Source organism: Ictalurus punctatus, chromosome 5 (genome assembly GCF_001660625.3).
Source record: "Ictalurus punctatus breed USDA103 chromosome 5, Coco_2.0, whole genome shotgun sequence".
Classification (NCBI taxonomy): domain Eukaryota; kingdom Metazoa; phylum Chordata; class Actinopteri; order Siluriformes; family Ictaluridae; genus Ictalurus; species Ictalurus punctatus.
Window position 1 is genome coordinate 26,203,356 of NC_030420.2, and position 13,044 is coordinate 26,216,399.

A 13,044-nucleotide genomic window follows, 5' to 3' on the forward strand; every position below is an offset into this window, starting at 1 on the left:
GAATTGATTGCTCTTCTCTTACTCTTGCTGGAGAACCATTGATCTTATCTGCCTTCTGCAAAAGTATTCAGCCTTCCTCAATATATATTATCACACAATGACAACACCGAATCCAGAGCTTTTTACAGTTTTACCTACTTGACATTAATCATTTCAAATGTTTGCAAGCGAAAGATTATGCATTACTATTTAACATTTATGAGGATAGACTGCAGCATGGATTTATTCACAATGTATAGCAAAATAAAAATTTTCTCTGTAAATCTGTGATCCTCCACTCATACTCCATATGTATATATATGAGTCTCTCCACATGCTGTAAGTCATGCCATCAGCAGCTATTAAAGCTGATTAGTCTGGTCCTTTACTATCAGAGCCTTCCATAACAACTAACTGCTTGTAATTGTATTCTGATATTTTTCTCAGGAACTTTTCTAAGAACCCTTTACTAGAACATGGATGTCTAGACTTCAAAATTGTCTTTAATTTTCCACAGATTGCAGCTGTTTGTAATGCCTAGATTATATAAATAATTGTGATTATGATGCACAATATTTTTCTCAGGCAGAATTTTACTTCACAGAATCTTACTTGACCTGCAAAACCCGTGTGTTACAGGACTCACATTATATCAGTCAGAATCGGAAGCACTTGATCTCCGTACCTGGGTTTGCAGGTACTAAGGCATTTCTGATTATTTTGCAAAAGAATATATTTGCTAATAAAATGATTAGCATGTTGTCTGTGGTTAAATGCTACCTTGTGTAATCATATGCAGAATGTTTAGAATATATCAATCATTCTTGAAATTAATTAAAGCCTATTCATTTCCTGTAGGGGAAACTAGTGGAATTACTCACCAACCTCTGTGTCCGAGGGCTCTTAATTAACATTTCACTGCCATTTTCAAAATACTCGCTATACTATGAAAAGTAAAGAACAAGAAATGGATCCCCACCACATCCCTAACTTTTTATACTAATTGAGTTGTGCACATTCTTATGAGTTTGCAAGTGTGACACCATGTTGAAAATAAATATTCCTCAAATATCCAGTAGGGTTCTTAAGACAATGGTAATCGACCACTTATAGTGGTCTTAAGAGACCAATAAAGCAGCAGCTTTCTTACCGCCTCATCTGTACACTCTTCTCAGACAGATCAGCTTCCAAAGCATCAGCTTTCATTCTAAGACCATCATTAATGTCGTTGTGCTTATCATCTTTTTGATAGCTGCATTGCATTCTGGAACTTTTAGTCTGGAACAATGTTTGCTGTCTGCACTATTTCTATGTTGGATTTCTCATTAATATGACATTGATCAATGTGAGTTGTGAGGGGGAAAAAAGCTAGAGATCGATCGATAATTGGTTTTATCGATATTTTCCCAGACATATCTGGAGCCACCTTGTGGGCGTTTTGAGAATTGCGCGCAGGACCCGGCAATTGCAGCACTGAATCTGAGGAGAGCCGAGTCAACAACAGTGCGAACAGGTAAAGTATACTTGCCTTGCTTTAATTAATAAACTTTATTTAACATGACAGCCATTAATGCACAAATTAGACGTGTTACATAAAAGCGTTATATGTAGGCTAGTTTAAGCAGCTTGGCACTGAGAAACAGAGACAAACTCACGGAGTCATGTAATCTGTTTACCTCATCAAAGCTATTTTAAAGACACTTTGTAACAGTGCACTTTATCTTTTCATTTTTTGCACTCTTTCAGACCCATTTATTAATTGGTGTATAAATAAGAGTTGTTTTGTTTTGTGTGCAAGGAGGAAGTGAAATTGACAAAATTGTTATAAATAAAATGGTTTGTTAGGTTCAGTGGTGTTGTTATCATTGTGTCAAAAACAGAAATAAAACAGTAAATAAATATTGGATCTTGTAAAAAATCAATTTTGATCAATCGCTAAAAAAAGCTCTTGTTCTTTTGTTTTTAGAAGCTAACAGCAAAACCTGTTATCAGTTATGTTTGGGGTTGTTTTTTTCTCTCTTATTAAATGCCATTGTAACTGTGCTAGCTGTAGCTAGATGTCTTCCATTCTTTTAATGACACACAGCCATTAAATTCTCATAAATTTAACTTAAATACAGCACCAACAAACACATAAGCACCAACATCACTAACCACTGAACGACTATCTCAATATAATCACTTTTTCAATTTTATCTATGAACCATGCCAGCTAAATACTCATTTTGTCCTCCTGCTAGTTGTAACAAAAGTAGCAGTTGTAGCATTAGTGGTAGAATGGTGGAAGCATTTCATTGAAGGACCCAGACTATGCTGCATAGAGTGTTCTGTATAGAAACTATGGACTATTATAGGTTCCTCAGAGATTTGTTCTTTTTAAATGGTTTTCAAGAAAGTTTCACCATTATGGAAAATAAGGAAGCCAAAAAGCATCCTGAAGAATCATTTTATTTTTATTACTTCCTGTTGAATTCAATAAAGTACAATGGTAATATTAAAATGTTCCACTAACTTCAGGCCCTAAGGCTCACACTGCATGTACGGCCTGCTATGAATGATTTAATGGGTTTCATGCAGTACTTTTTTTTTTTTTTTTTTGCTTGATTGCTCTGTGTTTCATTTTAAAATTGCAAAATGAAAGAAACCACAGTTAATGTTTGTACTGAGAGAGGGGGGGGGTCACATTCTTTCACATTCTCTAGTTGCTGTTTTATTCATTTGAAAACTGAAGGTTAGCGAGTCCTGTGTTCATTTCTGAAAATATTCATACTAGTTCATACTCAAAAACATTAATAAATGTACCTAATTGCAGATTTTAAACCTTTACATTTAAATCTTTACATATCAGGATAGGATAAGAGTTGGAACCTACTATGAGTGAAAAGTAATATTTTGCTTTTTTTAAAAATCAGCTCCCTATCATTGACTCTGCCTATTAGCACTCTGATTGAGCGCATTAGAGCAGCCATGCTGATGAGTGTGGAGCATTTCAGAGGACAGAGAGCCTGAAGATGGAGTGTGTGAACCACATGATAAAAGCATGGCCCACAGAAATCTGTGCACAGATTGGCCAGGGGAATAAGATATCTATATGAATAGAGTTGGTTGGAACACATGAATTTCAAATACTTGCTCTTGAAGAATTATTTAAAGCAATGACCAGGGCAATTTCAGAGTGCATGTAATGAGGACTGACTGAAAAACATTGAGAAATCATTGAACAGTCTTTGAAGTGGTGAACATAAACCACTGTTAGTTGTGATAAATATGCTCTTTTTTTCCACCACATGCAAATAATTAGATTGTTACACTCATGTATTACAGGTATTAGTAGTTAGCAATGACATTTTTAACAATAGATATAACCATGGAGAGTGATTAGTTGAGAAAGTCAAAAAAAAAAAATACATGCAATGAACATACAAGTTCATAATTTTTAAAATTATTTAAATGATTTTTTTTTTTTTTTTTTTTTTTTTGTAGAGATATGCCTGTGCACAGCATATAGTCTGCATGGGCTATATGAAGAAATCAGAAGTACATGCATGCCACTGTTACTTTGTTTCTCAAGCCAATACTGAGCAAAAGAAGAAAATGCATCTACCTTGTCCAATGCCCAAACTTTTATGGGCTAGTTTCAAATCTTTTTGTAAAGTTTTTGAGTTGTAGTTGGGGTAGGGAATTTTGCTGAAACCTGGAACCCCTGCCTTTGAGCAACAGTATACACTGTAAAGTTTTAGGCCCTTTAGTTCCAGTGAAGGGAAATCTTAAAGCTACAGTATACAAAGACAATCTAGATTATAGTGTGCTTTCACCTTTGTGACAACAGTTTGGGGAAGGCCCAATTATGGGTGTGATGTTCAGGTGTCCACATACTTTTGGCCATACAGTGTTTATTCTAATAAACATTATCTTTGAAAGCATCTTGTCAAACATGCTTGAGCCCACATTAGATGAAAGTAAAACCCTCCCGCACAGCTTTGTTGAATAGTCCACCTACTATTCATATCTGTATTTGTATTTGTTTAGTATACATTATCTGTTCAATCTGAATAAGATATTTGTATTCGGTTACTTCCTTAAATTATACAGGCAAGTACTAAAGGTTTTCAAATGACGTTTCAAGTTAAAAGTTACCTTTCTGTAATATATCCGGACGTAGAGGACAAGTGTGATAAATGCCATGGCTCTCCCTGTCATCTTGGCCATATGTTTTTCTTCTGCCCTGAACTGCATGGTTTTTGGTCTGGTTTTTTTTACCATCATGTCCACTATTCTCAGGGTAGATTTAAAACCTTGCCCATTGATTGCTGTATTTGGGATTCCTGATGCCTCAGTTCCATTGAGCTCGATACAAAAGGATGTTATCACTTTCACATCCCTTATAGCAAGACGTTCCCTACTGTTGCATTGGAAGTCTGCTAAATATTCATCTATCTCCCAGTGGCTAAAGGCCGTGGTGTTTTCGGTGTTTGTACTTTTTAATTTTGTTTTCCTTTGTTAGTATAAAAAGAAAAAAACTGTGAATAATTGTTGCTGGGTGTTAGTCGGTTTGTTTTTCTTCTCAATAAAATATTTTTTGGGGAAAAAAAAGAAATGTTCAATAGAAATGTTCAGCAGAAATGTTCAACAGAAATGTTCAGTAGAAATGTTCAGTAGAAATGTTCAGTAGAAATATTCAGTAGAAATGTTCAGTAGAAATGTTCAGTAAAAATGAAACTGGAGATTGTTTGTTTGAACTGAAATAAAAATAAAAAATAAAAAAATAAAATAATAAAAAAAAACATCCATTATAAGATGTTTCAGACAATAGTATTTTTCCAATGATTAGTGGTATCATTCATATAGCATTATCTTTCTTTTACAGCAGGATAGATTCCATATTATGCCACTGTGGCTAACTTGATATATGGGGCTTAAACCAGACATTTGGCACTGTTCAGGGCAAGATTGTTTTCAGAGCCTCATTAGCATGCAGCATGGTGCAGTCAGTAGTGCTCTGCTATTAGGTCTGACATCTTGGGTATTTGTCTTGCGGTTTCCTTTTTTCTGTAAGTGTCTGTTTTAGTCATCCGTGCTATACTACAAATCAATTCTTGCTGTATTTACAGAAGCACACTACTTCACTACGTATAGGTATGTTGAAGAAAGTCATCTACTTTGCATCAGAGAGCAGGCAGCATATGTTTTTGTAGAAAACATCTAATCATTTGTTATTGGAAAGGCATATTATTTCCGTTATACAGTCTTGAATGGTGGGAGAATATTTTTATTCAGTCATTATTAAATCGTATTTCAACTGAAGAGATTGCATATTTGTTCTTGATTTGGAATAAATTCTAATCAGCTCATGGGGACTTGATAAAAGAATTATTACACCTTCTGATTTCATAACCTTGTACACTATTAGAAAAAAGCCTTTCTTCAGTGATTCATTTGAAAGTCAAGGAGGCTTAGCTTTGTAAAATGGTTCTATTTGGAGCCCTGTCTGACAGGGAAACCCTCAGTTCTATAAATCTGTATTCTCCCGAAGACGTAACCAAAGAACCATTAGGTTTACATAAATTATAGGATGTATACATTTCACATAAGCTACAGTAGTTTCTCTGATATAGTGCTGATCCAATACCACTTTCAGAGATGAAAACAAAAAAACTGGTCTCAGATCAGCAGTCAGAGGCTAACCTTGATACTCTATCAGATCAGTGACAGCTTTTTATGCTGATATGAGGAAAATTGGGCCAAATGAAATATGAACATTGTGTCATTGCAGGTTATAGGAGGTGAACCATTTCCTCTTAGCCAGCAGCTTTGGGATCTGCTATTAGATCGATTTTCACAGCTTCATTATTTACAGTGTACAATTTTCACTTCTCTCTTTGTTGCTGGTGAGACCACTCATCCCTGACCTGCCAGATGAGATATATGTCACACACAAATAACACCAGAGAAGTCATCCTGTTACCATCCAAGTCCCTGAAGGCCACAGGCTGCATGACAGGATTGCCTCTGCTGCAAGGCAGGCCAGAGGCATGTGTGACCTCAAATCAACTTGACAGTGACAATAAGGTCATATGTAACAAGTGTAGGAGTTACTAATACCTTTTTCAGACAGTATGATTAGAGTTACTCTGTTGTCATTCAAAAGGAGAATTACAAGCGGATTAATATTCACTATGTAATGCTCTAGACCAGGGGTATTCAGCTAAACTTCACGAAAGTCCATCCACATAAAATTCCTTGCTTAAAACTGGATAAGAAACCTATAACATATAGCTTATAATTTATAGCTCATAGCTATTTGAAGGAGTAGTGTTTTGTTTTGTAGTGGCATCACAACAGATGAGATATCTGTTTTGAAGTGAAGAATAAACACATACATCTCTGTCCAGTTGTCTTATTTCCATTTGGTTTTTGATATAGCTGTGTCTCATTTAACTAATCAGACCATCCATCCATTTTCCATACCACTTATCCTACACAGGGTCATGGGGAGCCTGGTGCATGTCCCAGGGAAATCAGGGCACAAGGCAAGGGACACCCTAGCCAACCCATAGCAAGGCAAATCGCACACACATTCACACACCGCAGACAATTTGGAAATGCCAATCATCCTACAATACATGTCTTTGGACTGGGGGAGGAAACCCCCAAAGCACGGAGAGAACATGGACTCTCTGCACATGCACAAACATTGTAGGCAGGATTCGAACCCCCAACTCTGGAGGTGTGAGGCAAATGTGCTTAGCCCCTAATCGGACCAGAGATGGTAAATAAAAAATCTATGAAAGCCTGTGAAAACTCTTTCCTTTCTTGATTCCTTCAGGTAAATCATTTACATAAATGCATGTGATTGGCCACAACAGAGGAGTGTAACAGAATCTACCCCTGTAACAGAAGCTGTGATGGTTTATGGTTAAAAAACTAGAGTTCCTAAACTCTGGCCAGTTGTTTTTTAATAGTTGATTACAATGCTGTTGAGAGACACAGTCTCTTCTGGCATGTGTAACCAGTACACCAGCCATGTTCCTGTGGGTTGTTCAGCAGGTCTACGTAGCCATCTCCCAGCACAGCTACAGGAAAGAGGCATCTGGTTTCACTGTCTGAATCCAGACTCTTAATAACCAATTCATCCCTTTACACTTGTACACCTGCCAGGTCTGGCTTGAGTCCCGGATTACACCTTTTGTATGCGGTCATTTTAATGGAGCTATTTGCATGACTTTGGGGATGCACACATTCCTAACCCAACAATTGTGGTATCAATGATAGTCAAGAGTCCTCTAATGGCACTGGATTTCATGGGATTTCAGGATCTCATTTACAGCTTGTATGTAACCTTATATAACCTATTACCTTCTCTCATAAACACAATACTGTAATTACCATTTCATTTATGTTGCCACTGATTTATAGCAGGTTAAACAAAATGTGCTGCAAATTGATCTGGTCGCCCTATTTAGCTAGCTAGCACATAGCAATTAAGTCTATCTTATGGAAAACGCAAATGCGTAGTGACAGTGGAAACAAGACAGAACCATCATTGTTATTAACGATTTCCTCAGACGTGTTGGTAAATTAACAAAGAAAGACTTCATAGGATTATAATTACACTGTAATTTACTTAGCATCAAACACACACCAAACATTTGTGCATGCTTCCATCTTTGGAAATGTCAAATCATGAGGGCTATACTGTCAAGAAATTTTAACTTCTAAAGCCAAGAATAGCAAATGAGTGGGTCGTATGGATCTTCTCATAAACAGTAAACACCACCCAATTTAAAGGCAGCATATCCTATAGTTAGGTAGACCTATAGGATTTTAGCTCGCACCCATATGCCAATACAAGCGCTGCAACACAAGACTGTTTACCTACTGAGGAGCAGAGTTGGTGAAGTTTTACATCAGTAATTTCTGGACTTTAAAGTTTTGTGTCTAAAAGTTGACAATGGATTTACAAGAAAAAGACAGTGAGAGAGAGAGAGAGAAAGAGAGAGAGAGAGAGAGAGAGAGAGAGAGAGAGAGAGAGAGAGAGAAATCAGTAGTTTAGACTTAATGCCACATGACAGGTCAGTTTGAACATCAATTTGGACAATATTTTGGACAGTGTTTTCCACATTAAAGAAATTCACTGACAGACCATGGCCTTGATAAGAAATCCATCACCTGTCACAGGCAATCTGCTCTCTCTCACTGATCTCTGTAATGTCTGAGTTATCTTCTAACTCCAGACAACCTGCCTAACATACAAGATGAGAGAATGACAGACTCAGGGTTTAGGAAGGGTTTCAATATATGTAGTCTTAATGCCTTCCAAACAAACGAGGCATAATAATACTGCTTTATTGTTTCTTTATTTTATGCCAGACTCCTCTCTTTTCTGTCTTATCCTTTCAGCCTGAATCCTGTCCCCTAAGGCTTTAAAAAAAAAAAAAAAAAAAGAGAGAGAGAGAGAGAGAAATCATATCAAATCAAGATTTTCACATATTTGGCTATAAAGCTCTTCTGACACTTTTGCATCTCTCACACAGATGGGAGAAAAGCTCTTGTATGAAAATTTCACATGTGAAATGTAAGTGGGCCAAAAATATATCATACACCAGCAAGACTGGAACCAGTCTCTTGAGAGAGCTTGCTTCAAATGGAAGACCGGAGGCATGACTTAAACTATGATTAATGAATACAGAGGCATAGTGAAATATAGAGTCAGTCATGTGTTTACCATCTGTGTGTGTGGTGCCTAATCAAATTCCACAGCGGGGTCGTCATGGATTCACTGTGGAATCTGATCAATTTCTGCTGCTCCAGGGGGAAATAATAAACTTAGATAGCCTAACCTTTGTTCGAGAGGATTGAGCAATAGGGCATTGGTCCACTAAGCGACCTACTTTCATTAAATAAATAAATAAATAAATAAATAAATAGATAATAATAATAATAATAATAATAATAATAATAATAATAATAATAATAATAATAATAATAATAATGCACTGACTATGATTGCACTCAATATTAAATTGATTAAATCAACTATGCATCAAGGGAAAGTAATCAATATTAGACCACCGGTTACCAGATGTTATTAGTGTGTTGGATTATTCTCAGCTGAGCAGAGACATTTAAAGTGTTTAAAATCCATAGCAACACTGCTGTGCCTGGATATGTTTGTTTGGCAGGTTGTCCAGAATTCATCAATAATGCTGAGGTGTTTAAAAATCCCAGCAATGTTACTCCTACTCCAAAAGATACATGTATACCAGCAACACAAACATCATCAGACCACTACTGCATCACTGTCACTTCTGTGCTCAGAAGCATATCCAAATAATAAGGATTTTAATTTAGGACAGCTGAAGCAAACTAAATCTGTGTTCATCTGTACCCCAGCAATATGTCAGAATGGAGTCTTGGACAAACGTTCTAAGGAAATTTCAGGTAAACAGAAAAGTGTTCACCCTATGGTCAGGAAATTACAAGTTCAAATCCTGGCTCAGAGGCAAGATGGCAGGATTGGCCATGCTGTCTGGGTGGGAGAGATGGCATACGCTCTTCTCTGTCAATCATAGTGACACTAGCCAATCGTGAATGCCTGTGAGTTCATGTATACAGAATAAGGCAGATAACTTTTCATCTAAGGGTGTTATGCTGCCCTGTGATGCAGAATAAACAGTTCAATAATATGCAGTTGGCTGGCTTCACATGTCTCAGAGAAAGCACGTGTAAGCCAAGCCTTGTGTTTGGGGATGTAGTTGAACCACAGGCGTTTGCATGTTCTCCCCATGCTTAAGGGCTATCCTCTAGGTACTCGAGTTTCCTCCCTCAGTCCAAAGACATGCATTGGTTGATTGGCATTTCCAAATTGTCCATAGTGTATGAATGGGTGTGTGAACGTGTGTGTGATTGTTCCCTGCGATGAGCTGGTACACCGTCCAGGGTGTCCCGTCCCCTGGGATAGACTCCAGGCCCCCTGCAAGGGTGAACATTATGGAAAATGGAAATGGATAGAACCACAGGCTATGGCAGCAGAAAGCAGAGGGTAAATTCACACATGCACATTACAGGTAAGTTTTGCTTTCAGATATTGTAACCATCCCTGCCACCATCCCAACCAACATGTTTGCTTAAAGTCCTGAATCCACCAGAACCCTGATCAATAGGTGGATACTGAAGATGATTTTATTCAACCAGTATCCCTTAATCAGGTCTATGTTGATGATTTAGCGGTAGCTGTAATAGTAGTTGGTTTGATGGTAATAGTAGTAGGAGAATTTTTAAAAACATGATCACAGTCATTGGACACCGAGAAGGCTGCAAGCCCCAGTTAACTTCATTGAATAATTTTCTATCCATCAAGAATATTTAAAAGCATCTATCATAATAAGGTGGATGATAATGTTTTATTGTATTTCATGTGTTCTACATTACAGATCACAGAAAGAGCTTCCTTAGAACACAAAACAGCCTCTACGGCACTGGCATCAGCCTTCATATCTTTTTACTAAGAATGCCCAAGAGGGAGCGACAGACTGAATAGATCTTAATGGTTTTGCTTTGACACGGTTGTATCCAAGCCCTCGCATCCTCCATTATGCTTATGCAACCTTTAGCCTAAAATGAAGACTAATTCGATCTCTTTGGTCGGCTCTAGACAGCTTGGTTTACACTGGCTGTCCTTTCGTGTGCTCCACTCCTAACAAAGCTTCAGAGTCTTCCTGAGCATCAGTTGCAGCCTTTTCAAAACCCACTCCTTTGCCTTCCTTATATGATATTAGTGTTCTGCCTTTGGATTAAAAGCATCGAGGTCACTGTGCCTCGAATCGGTTTGTTCTTTCTTCCTCTTTGTATGAATGAGAAATAAACTTGAGAAATTATGAATTAATGCTAAATGATGTAAATGTGCCAGTGAGATTTAAAATTCGTGCTATTCTACAAGATTCCTTTGTGGACTAATTCTCATCAGTGCCTCGTTTCTCTGATGAATGAATGGATGTAGAAAAAAAAATCATATTAAAATCTCTCTTTCTGTCTCCTTCTAACTCTTGTATTCTTACTCAAAAATAAACCATGCAAAGTTGTTCTCAGTGCTAAGGAGTTATGTAATTGCATCCTGTAATCAGGAAGCTCATTAGTTTCAGCTCATGCAGACTCTCTCATTGTGACAAACACAACAATCATATTACACATTGGATGTTTGTGGGTCAAACCATTAGCTAAGTAATCTATGCATAATAATTGCAAATTACACAAATAAAAAGTATCTCTATGATGAATATCAATACTACAGGGTTTTCGGCTTTGATAATACTATTTTGACATAATGCCCAGGCAGAATGTAAGCTAGTGTAATCTATTATCTAAATGTTTATAATTACATTAATAGATAAATACCCTCAACAGCTAATTGGATCAGCAGTGTTCCAAGAGTGCTGATATTTAGTATAACTGCACTTCCTAGTTCCAAACGGTTACTACACTTAGTGGCATAATCAGCTAACCTGGCAAACGATATTTTTCATGAATATAACTTCTGACTTAAACTATAAAAGCTCATCAGATGAAAGTAAAAAGGAAGAAGGGAAGTCAATTTCACCAGAAGCACCTTTAATGGGAAAATACAAATCAATGTGATCTAGCTAGCCAGCAGCCGACCGGCTATAACGTGAGTGTAGCTTCTTCGGGATCTATTTCCACTAGCAGAACAAAAGCAAACAAAGCATTTGTCCATATTGTGTCCAAAATATCAGTTCCTCATGTTTCTAGAACTGTTATATAAAAGTAATATTACACTCGCAATTGTGTGATGATACTGAATATCGGCATGGCTTTGATTACCTACAGAACTCAGCCTGCAGCTTCATGATTACACCAAACCACAGCCATGCAGATATTCAGTATAACCACACTCTTGCTTGTGTGATATTTCTTAATTGTTAATGTACCCTTGTAGGCAAGTCATCTATAGAGCCTCTGAGCTGACATGGTGACTTATTTAATAAGGCAAGGCCATGAATGAATATATTGAGGCCATGAGTTAATCAATTGAGGCCACTAGTTATTATTCAAAGGCCACAAATTAAGTAGTCTTGTAGTCACTAATTTTATGATGCGGGCACGAGATACCAAAGTTGGGCCTAGGAATTGTGTAACAGTATTATATGTTGTGGGAACATCAAACTTAATATCAGGGGTGGAAAATATGAGTAACTCTTCTTTATTACTGTATTTAAGTATTATTTTTAAATATTCATACTTTAGTCAACTACATTTACAAGAGAAAACAAACTTTTTACTCCTTACATTCAAAATACTTGTTTAATATCGGAAATGAGATGAGATTTTTCTTCGATATTTCTCGTGCCCAGCTGCTGTGCAAGTCAGTTGGGTTTTCACTTTTTGTTTTTAAACTTTAAGCATTATTAAACATGTATTAAACATTAGCAGGTTTGTCTAAGTTAGTATAATGAATGAGCAAACAAGAAAACACATAATTCATGTCTGGATTGCTAATTTTTCATCAGTCAAAATGATTATTTTTCACTCTTGAATACTTGAGTGTATTTAAGTGTAAAGACATTTACTTTCCCTCATGTAGATTTTTGGGTTTATATTTCTAATTTGAATTGAGCAAAAGATTTTGGCACTTTAGCCGTGCTTTACCTTAAGTACAGTTTCTTTGTACTGTACATTTTCCACCCTTGCTTAATATGTGGCTTGTTTGCTTAGAGCAGGTGGTGGAGAAAAAACGTCTAATTGCTTACTTTTGTGTTTGCTTATTTGCCTGAAGCTTTTATGTAAACTGACTTACAACTGAGATAGCATACAACTGAGCAGTTGAGGGTTAAGAAATTTGCTAAAGGACCTAACCATGGCTTGGCTGTGCTGAGTGTTGAACAACCCTCCGATGAGTAGCCCAATGGTAAAGACTGAAGTAATGTGTAATATTATCAATCAGGTCCATAATTAGGTTCCTGTGGCCACAGTGTAATTCAGCTGATTTCTCTGTTTCTCAAACATTTTAAAATACAATTCATTATCACGAGTTTGGTATTGGCCAGAAAA